This window comes from Coturnix japonica, chromosome 4 (assembly GCF_001577835.2).
Source record: "Coturnix japonica isolate 7356 chromosome 4, Coturnix japonica 2.1, whole genome shotgun sequence".
NCBI classification, from domain to species: Eukaryota; Metazoa; Chordata; class Aves; order Galliformes; family Phasianidae; genus Coturnix; species Coturnix japonica.
Window position 1 is genome coordinate 22,419,120 of NC_029519.1, and position 21,444 is coordinate 22,440,563.

The 21,444-nt window shown below is 37.6% G+C and overlaps 1 long non-coding RNA gene across 4 annotated transcripts in view; it reads left to right on the plus strand.

The window, feature by feature from the left end:
• The window catches only part of LOC107313086, a 40,268-nt gene that overhangs the window by 11,913 nt on the left and 6,911 nt on the right, over positions 1-21,444 (plus strand). For 3 of the 4 annotated variants that reach the window (XR_001554789.2, XR_001554790.2, XR_001554791.2), the window contains 3 exons: positions 2,322-2,430; positions 3,635-3,911; positions 13,206-13,285. This is a non-coding gene — a long non-coding RNA (uncharacterized LOC107313086). The remainder of the gene's footprint in view (positions 1-2,321; positions 2,431-3,634; positions 3,912-13,205; positions 13,286-21,444) is intronic. The other variant, XR_001554792.2, reaches the window with a different exon arrangement.

Genomic DNA, 21,444 nt, shown 5'->3' on the forward strand with positions numbered 1-21,444 from the left:
CATGAAGAAACATTATAAGAAATCCCTCTGAGTGATTGCTTGCTTCCAATGGAATAACCATTCCCATAAGCACAGTTTGCCTCCACGTGGATTTGGTGTACAGCTGCCAAGAAACTGTTTTTAAAATGCCATTCCTTTACATGATTATGTTTCAGTCTGGCATTCTACTATAGGGGCTAATGGTAGCCAGCCACAATCAGCCACGAGGGGCCAGCTGCAGCCACCAGCAGTCACCATGCTGACCCAGGGGCCAATGCATTGGATGAAGGAAAGCAAAGAGAGAGATTTCCTTAGGTTCTGAAGGGACGGCTGGAGGACCCCAGGAACTCCAGATGGCAGAGCCAGAGAGAGGATGTGGAAAGGACCTACTCATCTATCCCATGTCCAGCTGCTGGAGGGGCAGAGCAGGCCTTGTGCTATTTGAGAGCCTTCCAGTGTAATTTTGGTTTGAATAATGCTCAACTCCCATGCTTAGAGCTCTTGGCACATCTAGTCTCAGAGGAATGGTGGTCTTAAGTCATGGGGTTTCCCTTCAGCATTACTTTGGGGAATAATGTTTAAATTAAAAATGGTGGGGAATGACCACAGCTTCTATGGAAAGAGCGAATGCTCATGGAGGAAATAACACTGCCCTGGATATATATGTATTTTATTTTTCCACATACAGTGCTGCTGGCACTGCAAATGGATCACTATGGTGCCCTGTCTGCCTGCATCCTTGGTCTTAAGGACAGAACTTAGGTATCTCCTGCGGTGAGGACAGGTTTTGTCCTGGGGTGCAGTTTGAATGGAGCTTTGGTATACGCTCTTTATGGATGCTGCATCTATATGCTCCTATGTTTATGTTTATTTATTTATTTTTTTCCCAAGAGCTCCGTTCCCAAGAACTGGGCTTCTGTTTAATCTTAGTAACCACACATGGGCTGAAGAATGATTGTCTGTGTGCACTGGGGAAATACCGTCTTTTCTGTGATTCTTTTATAAGACTTGAAAGAACTGCAGGGGTGGGAGGAATGCTGAAATAAAGGAGCTGGGCTTTGCCCTTTTCAAGTATGAACAATCCCAGTCTTTCATAATATCCAGTCTCATAGGGAAGCTGGGCATCTCATAGAGATAAATGTAGTTCCCACTGCTACTCAAATCCATTTTACACCACGTTGCACGAAAATGGGGTCACCCTGTATTGCAAGTAATAAACTAGGATGTTATTTTGAGAGAATTCTCCATGTCTCTCTCCTAGGGTTCCTTCTACACAGTGATATGTGGCATTGATATGTCCATATAACCACTTTATATTCTTTATTTTATAGAGATACAAATAATCTGGTAGTCCTTAAAGTTCTTCCTTCTTCCCTTCTCTTTCCTTCTTTCCTTTTTCATCATCTGAATTCTACAGATTATTTCTTAAACTTCTTAATTTTACTTCCAGTGACTTGATTCACCTAAATTTAAATTGATTTTTTCTTTTTTCCTCATAATAATTTCCATTCATATTTCTTCATCACAATTCCTAAAGTATGCATTGAATGGCAAGAATATACTTCTTGGAACAGAATTAGAGTTTATCCTTTAACATAAAATGCTTATTGGTTAAAGGCAGTTACATTTAATATTTTTGGGGGGCTAAGTTACAGCAGGTCCTTGATGCTCAAAAGCTGTTAATGTGTTTCAGAAATGTAGTGGCACACATTTGCAAAGTGCTTCCTTGTTTTTATTTTTACTTGGTGTGATTCAGTTTTTGAAAAGGCCCCGAGGGTCTGCTGACTCATGTTTTGGGCTTTTTTCTCTAAGTGAGAAGTCTTCCGATTGCCATAGCAGTAAGTGCAAATGAAAGAAATGAATGAAAAGGTAATGACTTATCTCTTCTTATGTTACATGTGGAGGCTTAGAAACTATTCTCAATATTATTTAAAACTATAATGTGTGTTTATCATTTGGCATTTACAAAAGCTCAATAAGGAGGCAAGTTTTACCTGTATCTTAGCATTTATGGAAAGAAAAATAGAGAGGGAAAAAGAGGATCTTCTGTGAAAAGGACTCAAGAAGGCAAAATTCAGAGCTTAGTGTTTGGGTCCATATTCCATGCCAGCCTCAAAATCAGGGGAGGAAGCCATCCCCATGCTTGATTTTATGACATCATTTGCTATTCACAAATTCCCACAATGTTTTCTGTTTGTTTGAAATAACACAAGAGTAGTTCAAAGTGTTTTGATGTAATCCAAGAAATGTGTCCCTCACTATCTTGAAAAAAAAAAAAAAATTAAAAAATTATTTCATAATTTCTTTTTTCTTTTTCTTTTTCTTTTTTTTTTTTTTCCCAGCTTCTAATTGGACATCTAGAGGTGGCTTTCCTCTATTATGTGTTCTCCTGTCACATGTCCTGTCAGCTTACGCTAGAAAGTGTCCCTTCTGGTAGACAACAAGCTCAAGGTATGTTCATACAGAAGTTCTGGAATACGTGCAGTGTTGACTGTGCAGCTGATCATATAGGAACATGACAAATTATAACAATTACATTCTTGTTCATGAAGTTTCTGCTTTACAGGGAACTGGAGTGGGTGATACTCATTTGCAATTACCTTTGTGAACCGCTGTAATTATGCATTTGGAAAATGACAGCAATTTACTTTTCTTCATTGTTCAAAGAACAGATGACTGTGGACAAGAAGTACTTTGCAAAGGCTCTGAATTACACTTAAGTGTTTGATGCTCAGTGCTACTTAATCCTGTGTTATTACTTTTACTATTTTAAAGTATTTAGTTGTATTTAGTTGAGTTTTTTTTAATTTTTTTTTTTTTTTTTTTTTTTTTTTTTTTTTTTTTTAACCACTGGAGTGTCTGATTGTTCTGGCTTCTAGTTCCAGTTAATGTACTGACTGCTGAGTTATCAAAGATATTGTATATGTACACCTGCCGTATAAACCCATCTCTCTCCCCAGGATTTACGGTGGCATTTAAGGGGCCAACATTAATAGAAATAAAATGCCCAACAAAACTTCAGAGGAAAACACATTCTCCTATTATCCTGTGTAATTTTCAGTTTGTAAAGTCAGTGCATAGCTATAGGAAGTGTGAATGCAGAATGCAGGTTAATATGTATAATTTGTTATTAAAGCACTTTTTTTTTTTTTTTTTCTTTCCCCTGAAGTTTTAAAGAGTTATTTGTTCTATTTCTCAAGTTGTCTTTTTTAGTACAGTTTTTTAGTACATGGCTATAAACCTTCTCTCCCAAAAGAGGGAGGTTGAAGGAAGAGCTGGGAAAATTTAGGTTTTCACATTGTACAATCATCAGAAGTGAAAAGTGCAGCTCAGGCCACTGCCCCATGCTGAGGGGCTTTGGCTTAGAAAACATCGCTGTTCTTTTTTTCATGTGATATTTGCAAATATATTTTTGATTTCTTTTTGGTCAAAACAGCATTTTGAAAATAAGTTTAGTTGTTAACCTGGGTGCCTTTCCCACTATTTGTGGTAATATTGTTTATTCATAAACTTACATTTATGTCCCTAGCATAACAGTCTTTTGCATACTATAATACTGTACAGTAGTATAATAGTACATAGTCCTCCTGACATAGGGTGTAATTTCAGTGCACCTTTTTCTAGATGTTTATCCCTAACTGAATGTATCTTGCAGCCCTGTGATTTGTAATGGATCACCATCTCTCACCAAAGGACAATGTTGGCTGCAGCTCTGCATGTGCTGAGAGTGGCTGTGCGTAGTACCCAAAGGATGTGTCCAGAGCTGTCATTCACTTGGCTTAGAATTATGTGCCTGGAGATGTAAATCTTGATGTCTTTGAAGATCAGCGCAGACTTTTATTACCTCTGCATCATGATATCTCAGATATAAATATGCAAAAATTTGGGATGATATAGAGTATTTTATGAAGATTTTGAAGTGAAGATGAAAGGTAAGCATCTGAAGATCACTTCAGCTGCTGAGTAGAAATAACAAAGATGAAAATAATGGCATTTCTGTTTGGATGCAGCATAAGGCATTAACAGTAGTGTGTTTCCAGTAATGTAATGAGCTGTGAGAATTTTGGAGGGTGGAAATTCATATTATAAAGTCTGGTATAAATGTGCATGTTGAAAATACTGAATGTTTTCCCCTTTCCTTTTACATTGTGTTTGTTTATGAACTTCATTGGTCAGGGTTCTGGGCTTTGTTTTCCACCACACACTTGAGAAAATTTGGGCTTATCAAATCCCAACTCCCTGCAGCATTTATCAGAGATGTAAATGAGCAGTGGCAGTGCCATGCACTCCGGATTGCACTGATGATTGCGTTGCCATGGTGATAACAGAGCATACAGGTTCCTGAGGTGGCATCAGTAATGTGGCAGTTTGAAACTTAATCAATGTTCTGCTACTTCTCTGTATTTCAATATCACTTCAGGAAAATTGAATTCTAGGCAGTTGTCAGTCTGGTTTATTTCCTATGGATTTCTCCTACAAAATTTCCCTCTTTATTTTAGACTCTGATCATAATACAGTAATTGAAATCTGTGGTGGTCTGTCATACTAATTAGATGACTGCCTTGAAGCAGGCAGCCTCTACCTGTTGTGTTCAGCAGCAAACCTGTGTGAAATATTTTGAGTCAAATACTTCAGTAACAGTTTTTGTGCCAAAAATATACTCTTTTCAGAAGATTCACCTTGGGTAGGTTTGTTAATTTTGAGTAGGAATGGAAGATGATTTTGCCTATTGGTACTTAAACTGTCAACAATAGGCAAAAGGATGTTGTCTCCTAGATCTTAAGAAATACATTAAGTAAAAAGGTATCTTGCCCTTATGAAACATTAATATATTCACAGCAGTACTTCAGAGTGTCTCAACAACTCTGAGAGAATTTTGATTTATAAAATAACCTCAACAAATGATTGTTGGTGATAAGGATTATATTGATAGTATAATTAAAGGCAATCAGCCAGACAGAGATCTATATAGTTTTAGAGATGAATTTTGGTAAGTTTAAAAAGAATGGCAAATTCTTCCCATGTGAACAATCTTGGTTCATATTTGTTCAAAGGTAAGAATAAAATCTCCGTGTTTGTTACATTTTGGTACTAAAAACTGTAATTTTTCTTTTTTACAGTATTATATTAATGACATCTATCATGCTCAGATGTATAAAAGTGAATTTACATCCAAGGGTCATAAACCAAATAAGCTGTTCTCTGAAGGTTTGTGACATAAGAGGGTATTGTAAATGTATAAAGCAAGTGTCCTGAGACTGAATGTAGGCCTTTCATAATTTTCATGGTCTTTTCTTATGCCACAAATATTCCAAAACAGCTTTTATTTGTTTATGAGGAGCAGCAGACTGTGGAGGGTGAATACAGTTTGTTAGGCCATCTAGGGTCACTTCTAGAAATGGCATATCAGAAGGCAGTGAAGCTGAAATGAGGCTATACCCAAATGTGTCAGTTCAGAACATTATCTATCTCTCTTCCTGTATTTAAGCAGTACCATTTATACGCGATCAGTTCCAGTTTTATAGTAGCAATAGTTTGAGTTTCTAGCTCTTTTCATTTTATTCAAATGGATTTAGTCCTTCATTTGTTAAAAGTGAACCATCTTTTTGACTAAACTAGGCAACCAACTAAAAGCTATTATTGATAGGTTTCAGACTAGAAACTGGGGCACTGGGAAGTGATCTGTCTTTTTTGGGTTATTCTGAGAGTTGTCACCTGAGCTGGAAGCTGACCTCTGAAGCCCTTGCTCATGGTCTCTCCTTTGAGCATCTGGAACATACTTGTTCTTTGGGCCTGTGTGGCTGACAGAGCCATGGTTCACAGAGATTACAGGAGACAGAATTTTTATTTTACATATACTTGCCTGCTTTATATCAAATTACTAACCTAAAACCAATTCACATTGATTTTTGTTTTTTCTTTAAAAGTTGAAAATGTATGTTTTAGAAAGGCAGAGATGAAGACCTTTAAAAATGTACGTGACTGACTGCAAGGTTAACCTTTTTATGAACCTTTTGGGTCAAAATAATTCTTACTGACTCAAAATGAATGTATTGAAAGTATAGTATCTATTTCCTCCCAACTATTTAGTGCATAAGATTTCATAATGTTTTAGCCTTTAGTGCTTTAGTTTTTCCACTCAAGAAATATCTTTCTCAAGTTCCATTGCAGGGCTACATTAACTTGTGGTTGGAATCATCTGTAGTGCACTGTGCCCTCCAAACTCTTAACTCATAGACTTGCTATATCTTGTAAGAGATACTGAACAAATACTTTTAACCTCATGCTGAACAGGAGGGATGTCTGTAAGAAACTTTTATCACAAAAGCAAAGATTTAGAGGGCAGAACACGACCTGATGGGAATACAGGAGAAAAATCACTCTGAGGCAAACCTGCAGGTGCAATTGTCCCCAGTCTGATTTCAGTCATCCAAAATAGCTCTTATGAAACTACAAGTAACAGACTCTTTTGGGGCCAGATTTTTGCAGCTGAAAGAGTGAAGAGCTGTTGTTATCTTTCCTTTGCTGTCTTGTTTTCATACATTGCTACAGCCAAAAATCTGCAGGGCAGTAATGTCTCTTGCATCTAAAGAGTATGAACAAGCCACATGTACAGTTGGACCCCAGTGAGTTACAGTAACTGTTCTGTTTGACTCCTTCAGGCTTCTGAAAGAGAAGCAACCATACACTCTGCCCACTCAGATAAGCCTACAGTAGTTCAGAAAGTTTCTCAGGGAAATGCAATTAGTAACAAGATTTAATAAAAGCAAAATAACTGAATATGAGGAGTAGAGTCACTATTCTTTTGTTCTTCCTATCTAATGCAAGATAATAGTGAGAAGGCAATTACATTACAACTAAATGAATTAAACAAAGCTCCAAAACATAAATTAGAATTTAACTGTGCCATTAAAAACTAATTTAATTTGCAAGCCATCATTACTAGATAATAAAGACCTACTGCAAAATGTACAACAATCTCTTGTGAACACAAGAAAAAAAGCTAGCAATAAATCTTGTTGAGCAGATGAGTTTCTGTTACATTAGTAGAGGGGAAAAAAATGCTGAATGGGTGTTTTAGTGCATAATGAGAACTGGGAAGTAATGGAACAATTGGGCAGCTTAATTTTAGCCATAAGTGGTTTTATAGTTAAGGAGTGACCCTGGGGAATGTTAGGAGGAAATGTAAACACTGTTGAGTTCTTTTTTTTTTTTTTTTTGTCTGAAGTTTTTTGGAATCAAAATAATTATGGATTTACAATGGCATTAGGTTGCTGGATGTTATCCTTAGTTTCAGAATAGGCAGTGAGCTGAAGGCCCAACCCCATTTCTTATATGGAGTTGTATGATGTGGAAATAAACGTATATCAAAAGAAACTCATTTTCCTCAGTAAAGAATATAAATTTCTGATAAATTTCTGTTTTGCCTTAGTTTCATTTAGTTCGCTAGTTTCCCTTTAATTTAGTTTGCCTTAGTTTCATTGCATAGCAGCTGGGGTAGAACCTGCTTCCAACTCTGCTGATATGAGCAACCTTTTTTCTAGCTTCTATACTTTCCCTTTTCTATGTTTTCCCTTTTCTTTTGGTTTCCTCGTTAGACTTCTGTCGGCTCATTTTCAGCCCATGTCAGAAATCATCCAAATCTCGATATTTCTTGATGCATTTAGAACAGTTGCTGCAGGCAGCACTTGTCTTGGTGGTGCAGACCACTGCAGTTATTTTGGTAGTGCATCACCAGCAAATATGCCAAGAGCCAAGTCTTGCAGGAACTTCCTAAAAATAGTTTTGTTGCTGCACTTTCATTACTCAGCAGTGCCGGCAGATGGCAGTCCAGTACTTCTAGTCTGCAAGTGGTCCGGCTTACAATTAATATAATTAATATTGCAACTTAGGGAAATGCTTTTAGCTTGATTATTCTGATGATTTTGCTGTCTTTTCTTTACCAAGAGAAGTTTTGCCTTTTGCCTTCTCTGTTGTGTTATATCACCGTTCAAACTTTATCCCTCAAATGTGGTCATGCGGAATGAGTGTATGTCTATGGAAGTTGCTGTGTAGTTTCCCCCATGGCATTGGCAGAACTATATAATTTATAAGCTTCATATTTTAAGACTCCTTCCATCTGAGTAGTTTTAATCAGCCTACCTGCAGTTCTCCCGGTGGTATCGTAAGGTCAGACATTCCTTTGTCTCAGTGGCTGTGTTGTGTTGATGTATGAAGGTAAAACAGCTGCCATGCTTGATCACAGAGGCATGAGGAATGTAATTTGTAATTTAGGTCCCACTCTTGCAAATGCTTAGGCACATACACAACTTTAGCATGTGAATTGTTTTCTAGCAGTTAGAGCTACTTGGGGATTTAGTTACCTGTAGTCTTACGCATGATTGCAGGATTGGGGCATTGTTTATAAATCAACATGTAGAACTGGTCTGGGTACTTTAATCACATTGGATATGGGAAACTTTATTCATGATAGTTGGTGTTATTTTACAGAAAAATCTCTTTTCCCTCTTTGCAGTCAGCATAATTAGAGATGTCATAAAGATGATTCTTATCTCTAAGCTTACTATTCATCTTATTTTTTGCTCTTGTTTATTATTTATGTGTTCCCATAAAAGCTTCTCATGCCACCTCTGTTGGTGCATACATAATACTCACCTTAAGAACATCTTCTAATACAGCAGTATAGACCTTGTCTTGTTAGGGATATGACTTTTCCAGACAAGAAAGAACATTTGGGAACTCTGGGGATGCTGAAAGCTATGGCTGAGCAGAATAATTATCCAGAATCTCCAGGGCTGTCATCTTCACCAGCTTTTCCCAGGGCAGACTTGTGCAGAGCAGTGGAAGGAAATAAAGCTTTGACAAAGGTTTTCAGAAGGAACTTGAATTCCATCAACACACATGATTGCATTTGGGGAAAAAATAAAAAATACCTCTAACCTTTGTCTAGTATCACTTCCCATTCTCTCTGAACCTGACATCACAAAGCTGGTGAAAGGCATTTATACATGTTGAGAGTAAAGTAATTTACACAAATATGCTACTCATGAAAGGAGATGGCTAACCTCAGTGATGAGCGAACAGACTTACTTATAATCTGAATCCAAGGCCAAGGTTTTATAGCTTGTATGGCTTTTCTTCTCTTCACAGTGCTTTAACTTTGAACCTTCAGATAGCATTAAGCTACTACCACTGGGTTTGCTTGAAGTAAAAAAAAAAAAAAAAAAAGCTGAACACGTGTTAAGAGAGAGATTGATAGGTTATAATATCTCCACCGGATGAATCTTAGAGTAGGCTTAATAACACTAGTAAAGTGCTGTTATAAAAAGTCTGGGAGTGGGTGAGAATATGTTTAAATGTACTGTTCTGTACTGTTCCTTCACTCTTGCTGTGGCACCAGTACTATCTGAAACAACACTAGGATCAGCTGCCTCTGAATTGAACAGTATCGAACCCTGTAATTCATAGTGCAGAAACCAGTTGGGCTTTCAAGAGTATAAAACATTGGCTTAATTTGACTCAGGATCAAGGTGTGGTGTAATATATTCTCAATGGTAAGTTGCCTTTACTGGCACAATTCCACCAAAAAAATAGTACTGCTTGTGTGACTGTGAGTACTACTGTAGAATTAGTCATTAAATTGTTCTAGCGTATCGGGATTGAGTAGTTTATATAATGTGCAACTATAACACAAAGAGTGATTAAAAAACAGGTAATCACCCATAATGCTAATAGGCCTGTTGCCACAGAAAAGAAACATCAATTAAAATTCTTATGAATTATTTACACATTTGTGTCACCCCTATAATTTGATTCTAAATTGACTGTTAGCTTTAGGTCAGAGTTTTATGCAGAGATCTGTAACCCTTCAGAGCTGCACATGCACTCATTACCTACAGGCATGTTTGCAAGTGTGCTGGAGTTCTTTCTTTTAGCTGCCAGTTTATTAAAAGAAGGATCTGGCTCCCTCCTTGAAGCCCTGCTGCAATTTTGCCTCCTATAGAAATATACTTTGCACAATTCTAAAAGTTATCTCCTCCCAAGGATCCTTTTATCAGGTACATATGAAGAAATGCCCAGCTGTCAAATTAACAGCTTGGTTTGCTTCTTATTTTATTTGATTTCAGGTGATTAGTATTCAGCCTCTAGCAGTAGTGTAATTAACCATAAAATATAAAATAATAATAAAAAAATGACATTCTCTCTCTCTGTGTCTAGTGCCTTCCTTAAAACCTTTAAGTTTTGTTTGAAACAAATATGAGATGTAATCATTTTAGTAGTCTGTAAGGTAAGAGATTTTAAAAGGGTCTGTAGTGTCTACGTGCTTCCTAAAAGGTGTTTCTTGCCATATTTATTGGCCCATTGTAATATAGGAGTGTAATACACGTTACCATTTCTAACACTGTGATGGTAGATCAGATGAGAGGCTGGGGTATCTTGTATGTGTTAGGAAAATGCAGAAGGAGCATATACTTAAAAAAAAAAAGTGATAACACATAATCATGGTATTGAAAATCACATAACTTGACTGGCTTTTCTTCTGTTGGCTGTTGGCTGCTGTGACTTTTTGCATGCCAAAAAACCCATCTATAATTTAAAGATGCATAAACAATGCTTTTCTTGTTAGATATTAATGGACAATTGGGTGATTACTGTGAGGACAAGCAGATCACTACTTGATCTGATTCTGTGTCCTGTCTGCAAGAGAATGTAGTCTTTCCTCTTGTACTGTGTGCCCTTGTGGACAAGAAGGCCCAAGTTATCCTGGGGTACATTAAAAAGAATGTGGCCTCCCCCTCTAGTCTGTCCTGGTGAGATCACATCTGGAATACATGTCCAGTTCTGGTCTCCCCAATTTAAAAAAGACAGGGACATCATTGAAAGAATTCAGCAGACAACCACAAAAATGATAGTCTGAAGCATCTCTCTTATGATGAAAGACTGAGAGACCTGTGGCTGTTCAGCCTGGAGAAGACTGAGAAGGGATTTCTCAAAGCTTATAAGTATGTAAAGGGCTGGTCTGAAGTCGGTGTTAAGTAGGGCCAAACTCTTTACAGCAATGCCCAGAAATAGGACAAGGGGCAAAAGGTGCAAGAACAGGAATGCAGGAAACTCATATGCACTTGAGGAAAAACTTTTTTACTGTGAGGGTGACAGAGCACTGGCTACCAAGAGAGGCTGTGGAGACTTCCTTCTCTGGAGATATTCAGAACACTCTTGGATGCTTTCCTGTGCAGCCTGCTCTAGGGAACCTGCTTTAGAAGGGAAGTTGGACTTCATGCTCCCCAGAGGTCCCTCCCAATCCTAATGATTCTGTGAAATGATTTTCTCTCTCTAATGTCAGATTACAGTTGACAATTACAATGTTGATTGTTTCTGCTATTACCTTTATTTTTTTAGTAAAAATGATTGAAATTTAACAGATTTAATTGCAAGTGTAGCATTTACCAATTAACAGGATTTTTTTTCTTCTAGTTGCATGGCCAGTCATATTCCAGTAGTTGGATTGGTCAGGTTCATGACCAGGAGATCATACAACAGGACTGTGGGCTGTAGGATCAGTTTGACTGTAACAGCTTGGAAAAAGATGTGCATTAGTGATATTGCTCAGATATTAAATAGAAAGACCTCAGCCTGTCTCTTTGCTCCAGATGGACTTAGCATGGTTGGAAGTAAAACAGAGCTTTTGTTTGCATGCAAATTATGTGCATTTGACCTCATTGTAACTGAAGGACAGAATGTTGTTCCTTTATCCAGAATCTAACCAGAGCACATCTAGTCTATCATTAAGCTTTCTTCCCTAGATGTTCCTGTGTTTGGAGCAATACTGGACCCTGTTATTTGTTTCTTATTAGACATAGCTTTTTCTGCTCACTTGTTGAGCTTGCAGGCTCTGTGTTTTTCCTCTTTCAGTGACAGAGTCACATATGAGGGAGAAAAAGCATTCAGATATTCATTATATTTTGTGGATAATTTGTGCATGAGGTGGAGAACAGGTTTGTTGAGCATGGAAGTGTGGGCTTCTTTGGTCTTGGGGAATTTGGTTGATATTTATTATAGATGGTTTTCCTTATTTTCCATTACTGATTTAATGGAAGATTTCATATGGAATATACACCTGTAGAATGGGAGAGGTGAACTCAAAACTTCCCTCTCTGTCAAGCGTGCAGTGGGATCCAGGTTTGAATTGCACAGTGCAGGTGAATATTCTACCCGAGGAGGTATTGTGAAGTAAAGGGACTTTAAAACTCTCACTACTTTTCTTTCACTTAGTGATGCATCTTAATAGTTCCTGTCCTCTCCTTAGGACAGATTCTTATCTGGAGCCAGAGAATAGTTAAGCAGAAGCCAGAAGCCAGTCTATTGGCACCTGAATGGTGCTACTGAAAATAATGGCTTCTTATGGTTATTTGCATGTCACAGAAGGTTTGGAATGTCAGTGGCCTTACCAATGTTTTGGGAACAATCAGCAGTACCTAATGGATAAGTCTGACAGCTCTGGTATTTTACATCCTGTCTCAGACGTCAGGGTATTCTGTATTTCCCTGCAGCTCCTCTCTCCTTTTTTCATTTTTCTTTTTCCCTTTAACATAATGTTTAGGCATTTCACAGTAGTATTAGTATGCTGGGATTTTTACTTCTGTAAAGCCCCTGAGAGCAATGTGGCTAATCTTCCTCACTGCTTTCCAAATGTACTCTCTGACTTCATAAGTACATATTTTGTTTTACCTTATTTGTATTTCTCTTTTTCTTCACATCCTACATCTTATTTTATTAAAAGGACTGATATTCATATTATAAACATAACTTTCATAATACCTAATCAAAACCAGTATTGGAATGATTTTCCCTTTTGTTTTTCCCACACCATACAGCAGCAACTGGTGAATGGTGGGGGAAGGGGGAAGCTTGCAGAGGAAGCTTTTTTTTAGAGACCTGTGTTTACTGCATGTCATTTCCTCCTGCACTGAAATGTTAAAATGCAAATTAAAATCAGTAATTGCCACTGTCCATTGAAGATAGTGCTCTCTTTTCTTGCTATTTTGTCCAAAGATTCATTATCTTACCTTTTTCCAAATTGAATTGCATAAGGCACTTATCTGCCCATGACTCCAGTCTAGCCAAGTTGCTGTGAATTTTATTGCTTTCCTATTGTGCATTTTTTTATTCACTCACTTTGTATCATCAGCACATTTCATCACTTTATTGCATTTTGCTTCTTTCAGGCTTGTAAAGTAAACACAATCAATACTAACGTTATGGTATTCCACAAGTCAACTCCCTTCATTCGGAACTGCTTCTTGTCGTAAGTACCTTCTGGCTCTGGTGTGTGAGATAGTTTGTAACCCATTCAAGCAGCTCACTTCCTATAGTTCACACATAAAGTGAATATGAAACGGTTTGCAAGGCACCTGACAGAGTTCTTCATTAGGACACTGGTTCCAGTCTAGTCTGAAACAGTCTGACCAAGAAGGTGAGTAGCCTCTTTAAAAAGTGAACAAATTTAAGGAGGAGGAGGTTACATACAAACAGCAGAAGAGCTCTAAAACACTCAAATCTACTGCCTCTTTGTCCGTTTCTTTTCTGTGTTGTAAGGCTCTTCTGTAGATCATAATATTACAGGACAGCTTTTTTGCCAGTGAAAATTGGTGAAGCTTGACTAGTCTCAGTGGTGTTATAGTGATTTATGCCTGATTAGTACCTGGATCAGGCTGCTTAAGTGATGAATGACATTAATGCCCTGCCATGATGATATTTACTATCCCTGAATACATTTTTTGTGACTTTGATATCAGATATCATGATTACATGCACACATGATCTTCCATCATGATCAGTCTCAATACATCCCAAATCGAGAGGCTGCGACCCTGACATTTGTGTTAGAAGAGTAACTGTTGTCAGCTTATAAGTAACAGTCTGTTCTAATGTTGGCCACTGAAACAAACCAAACAACATTAGACTTTTGCTTTTTCTTTCTTCAGAGCAGACCTTAACTATTCTCCAAAATGTTCACAATCATTATAAAAATAAACATGTCTTATAATATAAAGCCAAAACTGTAATTTACTCTGCATCAGTGCCAGCTGTAATATGCCTTAGGTGGCATTTAAGGAGAAGCTTATGCAGCAACCTAAACCTGGAATGATATTCATCAGTCAATGTACCTGTGAGGTAAGAGCCCATGAAAGGAGGAGGGAATAAAAATATTCTAGGGGATTTCATTTTGAACAAGGTCTGGACAGTGACATGACAGTTACCTTTGAAGTGGACACTAGGTTTCATTGTACAAGTAATTTCACCAAAAATGTAGTGAGTAACAGTCTACCCTTAGAAATAGAGAATCTCAATAAGTGAGAAGAAAGACTGGAAAGGGGGTGGAAGCATCAAGATGTGAAGTAAATTGATTACAGTTATACTGCAAGTAAGTACCTTCAAAGGAGTTTTATTTATATCCCTTGAAAAATAATACATTGTGAGCGAGCCTTCAAAAAAAACTGAGAGATTCACATCTTCATGAAGCCCATCCTGTTATCTCCAGTGGCATGTACAAATAAAACAGAATTTCTTCAGTGCCCTTTGACTCCACAATAAATTCCAGGCAGAAAAGAGATGCTATCCTTTCATTTCTACAATATGAATGTTATCTTTGCTTCCTATTTCAAGTTCGTGTACTTGTGCCTGATATTAACAGTACTGTCTGTTGGCAATAGTGCCTACAACAACTTCGTAAAATATAGTGGACAAAGGGCTGGTCTGCATGCTGCAAGTTTTATGGGCTTTATTTATTTGCATTAAAAACAAAACAAAACAAAAAACAAACAAACAAACAAACAAAAAACCACAACCAAACCCAAAAAACCTCTATAGTTCTACTTCATCAGGAAAGCACAACTGTATCTACAACTGTCTGGTTTTTGACAGTTATCCAGTTCAGTTTTAATGCTCCAGAGTTGCAAGGTGAGCTCTCCCTCTCTGTCATTATTTCATGACTGTTTTCAAGGTCTCTTGGCAGGGTAAGAAGTAGGGTAACAGCACAGAGCCCAGTTTAGCCATGTTTAAATCTCTGTCCTTTCACAATAACTATTGTTATTGTCTACTGTTCTCTTCCCTGAATTGCACAGCTTAATTGTGTTTGTCAGCAAAAAGGACAAATTGGGTTTTGAAGGTGCACAGGGGCTTTCCCTCCTGACAAATCTGTTGGTTGTAATGAATGGAAGAATTGCCTTCTGCATTTTACAAGGCGTTTGGACTGGAAGATCTATCTAGTCAGTCATCCACTTCATTCTTCTGTATTCAGTGTTTCCTAATACCCCATTAAAGTGGCCACTCCTGTGTCCTCATAAACCCATCACTCAAAATTACTATGTTCTTCCATCCAGGAACTTGCCAGTGTTGCCACTAATAGGAATGAGAAGATAGCCAGTCACCTTAGAGAGACCAGTTCTTGGCTTAGTGAACCTTACGGTTCGTGTAATAGGTTCTGTGGGCTTGATTCTTCATTGCTTTCACCTTGAGTAGCCACCCATGCTCACATAAAATGAGTGTTCAGAATGGTCTCATTTGGTATCCAGTCAGGGCAAATGTCAAGGAGTGCAGAGCTGTATGGAATTAAAAGTCTCTGATTGCAGTACTATTTCAAATTGAGATTTTTTTTTTGTAGGTTTAATTTCCCATTTTGAGGTCCCATTCTTAGTCTGGAATGAAGAGAGTGAATAATTCAGATGCTGCCTTTCATAATTTTATAATGCAGTGTGTTTTACATATTCCTAGTTACAATATAATCACTGTCATCCTTTTCCGTGTAGTATTATTTCATTACTTCTGCCACAGTGGGAAAATACCTTCCACTGTCATAGAGCGCTGCAGTAGCTAGCTAAGAAGGTAGTCATAAAATACTATCAGATCTCAAGATACTCAGACCTGATAGGATTACACCAAGGAAGCAAATTCACGTGGTGCTGCAATAAGAAAAGCAATATGGAGAATACCAGAGAGCCTTTAGTAGTTGCTGTTGGATTCATACTAACAAACAATCCTTGGTCCTCAAACGGGTTTTGGTATTGAAATTTTCCGTAAGTCAATGGACAGGGAACCTGTGGACTATTGTCATCTGTTTCAAGTCCCACAATACCTGTTAATTAGCAAGTAGTTAATGGTGGTGGTGACCAAGAGGGCCACAATTCAGAGTGAGTATTTTTGAGAGACAGCAGTAATGAACTACCTCATTTGAGGTTCATTAATGACACAGTTTCACTGTGTGCTGACTGTACCTTGAGCTACAAATTAATTTGTTTTGTTCCAAATGCAGTTAGCTGTACACCTGTCTGACAGCTGCCTTGAGAATGTAACTGTGTTAGGTGCCGGTGATGAGGAACTTTGCTCTGGCTTTTGTAGCAGCTGACCAACTTCTGTGCTAAATGGAGCTCAGTTGCTTTTTGGACAGAAGCAGACTAAATGAAATGGGTCAGATTAAAGCAGACTGCTCATGTATTTCATGGGCTCCTCCTACTCCCTGTCTGACTTGGTTTCTAGGAGGCTGCTGTGTATCAAACACTCAGAAAAGGCAATTTTATATATTTGAAAGAAAAAAAAATCATAGCCTAAAATAGCACATGGGTTGTTTGTAACTGACAAGCAGTATCATAAAGGCAGCTGCTGAGAGCAGGGTATATCTGTCAAAATGTAAATTGTTTGTGACTGAAGCTCCCTCTGAAAAGATACAGCACCTACCTCTTCAAAGACCTTCTGAGAAACAAAACGGTACACATATCACACCTCATTGTAGAAAAGCCTATGACTGAACCTTTAAAGCTATCTCCCAGGGTTTCTTTAGAATTCATGGTAAATTATATTCCTGGACATATTATTTTTTAGTGAAAATTGCAAAAAAGTTGATTTAGAACATGTATAGATGCAGTGAACCTGAACTAAGCCTCTACCTTCCCCCTAAACAGCAGCAGAATGGAAATATTTTGACTTACAGCCTGATCCTCCCTTCACAAAACTCTCAGTTTCTCTCTAGATGGCAGTGAAGTTCTTTCAATGACAGAACTGCTTCCTTCCCCCACCCTCTTTCCATTTCTTCTGGAGACTCATTTTCAGCCATACTGCGCTATGATTTAACAAGGCTTTGATGCTGTAAGATGTTGGCGGGCACAAATCAGACTTTTTTTTTTTTTTTTTTTTTCCCTAAAAGGATAATATACTGCTTTTTCAAAGTCGATTAACACTTAGGGCAAATGAAATGGGGAGAACTAAAGGTCAATTACTAAAGGATGGCCACAAAAACCTTTCTGGTTTATACAGCGTTCATCCAGGGATTGCAGATCACTGGGAAAAGAAAGGAAATAGTAATTAACTCACTCCATTTCTCAATGGTTACCAATAAGATGCTTTAATACAGCTTATCTGTTTTATTTTCAATCAAGTGTGACTGGTGCTAACAGTCATTTTTACCAGCCTGAGTCCGTGCTCTTTCAAGACACTGTGTAGTCATCTGAGTCACTGAGAAACTGTTGTGGCAATTTATGCACCAGGAAGATATTAGCATTAAAATTTTAGGTCGGGAATGCTCTTGGTGAGCTTTATGTAAAAGAAATACTGCAGCTGGGCTATCCAGCCATTAAACAAACAAGAAGATGAGAGAGACTAAGAACAAGTGCCATTCTTACTGCCATTCATCATTTGGGTTAAAACAAGCAGGCAAGCTGATACTTGGCCTTTGGAGAAATGCACTGGCTTCCATACTGCTGATTTTTTATGTCATGACTGTGGTGCTGTTCTGCAGGTAACCTGGTATGATCATAAAGATTTAATTGGACACAGCTCCAGTGCCATCATGGCCTTCATGTTCCGCATGTCACTCACTGACATTAGTGAGGCAATGCACCCAAGTACAAGCGATATCTGAATTCTTTAGAGATATGTGCCTTGTTTGGAAAAGGCAGATTCATGTCAAGGGAGCATAAAGCTCTAAGGCAGCTTTAATAAAACTAATAGAAAGACAAAATTCAAGGACCATTCATAACAAAATGGGATAGCAGATTACTGTCTTGTAAGTTTAATGGTGACTATATGTGAAAATGGCCAGACTTGACTTGAATCTGTACTTTCCATTTGCCTTTTGTAAGTCGAACAGCTTTCCAGGCAAGACTCACACTTAAGATTGCAGTCACAGTTCATTTCTATCTTTTTCAAAAATAACTCTGCTGAGTTTAATAACCTTTTCCTTTTTGAATAAGGAGTTTCTGTTTGCAGTCACATGAAAAGAAAAAAAGGCCAGTGCTACAGGCAGCAGGAGATTATTTCATGCCTACCTACTCAAAGAAGGTTTTACAAGAGCACAAGGGCCAGGGAAAGCACATAATGAGCAAACTCTTGTGAGGTAAATTATTATTTGCGATTTTGAATGGGTCCTTAACGTGTGGGGGAAACTGTGCCGCCAACTATCTGTGTGTGGCACTTGACTTTCGGCTAAGTAGTGACTTATCAGATAGCTGTCATCCCTTGCCTCATTTCACTGTCTGTGACAGCAGGGAAAGGAAGAAAAAAAGTGCTGGGCATAGAAGTCATGCTCTGTTATATGCTGCTGTGTCAGATAGACAAAGCTTTTTCTAGCCATAGATGTGTGTATAGTGCACTAATTGTCTGCCCCCACCTACGCACAGCCAGCAATCTGTCCTTTTGGCTTGAAAAGCACAGTAGTTAGACTCAGGATCAATATGCACCCAGGCACTGTGCTTAATTTGTTTCCTTGAGTTACAAAGCGAGTGAGGATCAAATGTGAAGCTACAGGGCATATCCTGATTTAAGGATATATGTAGACTTTTGTCATAGCACCAATCATAATGTGGTGACACTTAAGGTAACTAGAGAGCTCAGAGGTCGTGTGTATATTTGCATTGCACAACTTACTCAAAAATGAGCGACTTCTCTTAAAAACATGGTAGCTGTGTCACTGTAGTCTCTTCTGCAGACTGATTTTTGCTGAAGGGTCTCTCTCGTACTCATTCAGGGACCTGTGCTGTATAGCGCTATGTTGGTAGTTTGTCTGTGGTAGCAAAGCTGTTGCCCAACATTTTTGTCAGGTTTTAGAACATAAGCAGAGCTACTTAATGTGTGGGGTTGTGCTCTGCTTACCTTTTACTCTGATGTTCATGTTTCTCTGCCTGTATCCACTTATTTTCCCACAGATTTTATTGAATTACAAAGCAAGTGTTCAGAATATTTGGAGCTGTGAATGTCCAGAAAAACTGAGCATGTTCACTGAGCATCCATATTAGCTGTACTATGTGTACAGTTGATCTTACTGTGTTGTGTAACTTACTGCAAGGGCTAGCCTCTGTTCACATGTGGCATGTGCATTTCTTTGTATATGATTAACAACTACTCTTCTATTTCATATTTGTCATTATAATGACACTAAAAGAATTTTGGGGATCACTCCTTAGAATGTGAACCATTTCACTGTTGCTTCTGCTCTATTAGCCACATATTGGAGAGCAAGATGTTCCAGCAGACTATATCTGTAGTGACACGTGCTGGGAGAAACATTCCCGCATGATCAGCACAGTAGATTTTCTCTCCTCCCTGCCTTTTTTGGACTTTTATTTTGTTCTCCTTTGAATGAGATAAGATCTTAGCTATTCTACTTAAAATAAAATACAATAAAGGAAATTTAGATGTGATTTTTTTTTTTTCCCCCACAGCATTGAATTGGTAAGCTAGTGCAAACAGCTGTTCTGTATTTCAGCAAAAAAAAGGAAATGTAGAAATGTGCAACAGTAAAAACAAAAACAAAAAACCTCCCATAAACAAAAAACCTCTGAAAAAATAAAAGAAAAAACAAAAAATGAAGTGATCAAAAACAGTCCCTAAAGCTTTGTTTGTTTATACTGTCTTTGCATCTGAGCCAGTATCCATAGAAATCAATGATACCTTCTTTTCTTTGTTGTTGATAGAAATAGCTTCAAGCAGAATTGCCAAAGTATGTTAGACTAGTTTCCCAGTGTGTTACGTTTTAGGGAACCTACTCTCCCACCACTTTATATACTGTGCACTCCACTGTTTTACAATGGAGTGAGCAAGTGAGAAAAGTATATGTTGCAATATTTTCAATTGTTAGTTTTTCAAGTATGAGTTCAGCAAATATTTAAAAAGATATTTTTAATACATCTTTATCTAAATGTTACAAACAGAAAATATATATTAATTATAGTTCTTCTCTGCAATAGTAAGATTCTTTAAAAAATATGAAATCTTTTTTCATGAGCTGATGTTGTGGTTCATTTGAAGCAATTTAATCCTCCTGAACATAGAACAGGACAGCATGTGACCACTGCCATATGAGATTCCTCATGGTCCTACTTGTGAACCGCTCATATCAGTCCGAAGCTTTAAAAAGCATGCATTTTGTTCTGAAACCCAAATGATCAGGCAGCTGGAGAGATGTCATTTATGAGAAAAGATTAAAGTCTCCCAGTAATCACTCAGTAATGCATTTGCACTATTCACTGCTTTGATCACTGTTGATAGTACTGTCAGAGCTACTAACGTATGTTTGCTGTGGATATTCCCAGTATTCCAGCATTTCTTATGGATTGTAAGGAAAATAACAAAAGTGAATTTAAAACAAGTGAATTGACATTTGAAGGCTTTTGATAGAGAGGTTTTGGTGAAACAAAGCTTCCTATTTCATATGTTCTGTGTGGTAGATACTGTTTTTATTTTCATTCATGCTATAACATAAATTTAACTTTTCTTTCTTGACTTTCTTGGAATCTGTTCACTTACGCCTTTTGAGTAGTAAAAATAGTTTTGATATATCATGTACTTGTCCTGTAACCAAGAAATCCCTTAAATACTGTTGGAACGTGGAGCAGTTATTTAATTGATTACAAAATTGAGTTTGCTATGAACCAGTGTTTTAACATAGTGCTAATTTCATGTTTATTAAGAGTGAAATAAAACTCCACCTCATTCTGTTTCCTAGCGTCAGGCTCAGAACAGTAGTTGCTGTTCATTTTGTTCCTGGAAAGAATACACTTTAAAAAAGCCTTATTTTCTCACTCCTTCCTGTGAAGAGTAATACTATATTTTAACTTTCTCTTATTTTCAGCAAGGCTTCAATTCAAATGCTAATTAAGCAGCATGTATTGATTGACGCTGAATTTGTCTTATGCTGTTCCTGTGGTATTTATATTATGTCCCATATGAAAAAAATTTTAAGTGAGGATAATAATCACATCTTTATTGTCAAGAGGACACATGTAGATTTTCTGAGGGTGTGATATTATGTTCTTGCAGTGATGAAGTGATCAATGGCCTTATTTCTTGTAACACTTGAGAAAATCTGTGGGTTAACTCATTTGTTTTACTCTTGAGTGTTTCATACTTCATCATGTGATCCTAAACCTGTTTTATTTTAAGGGAGGAGTTTGTTCCTTCTTACTTGTGTAATAT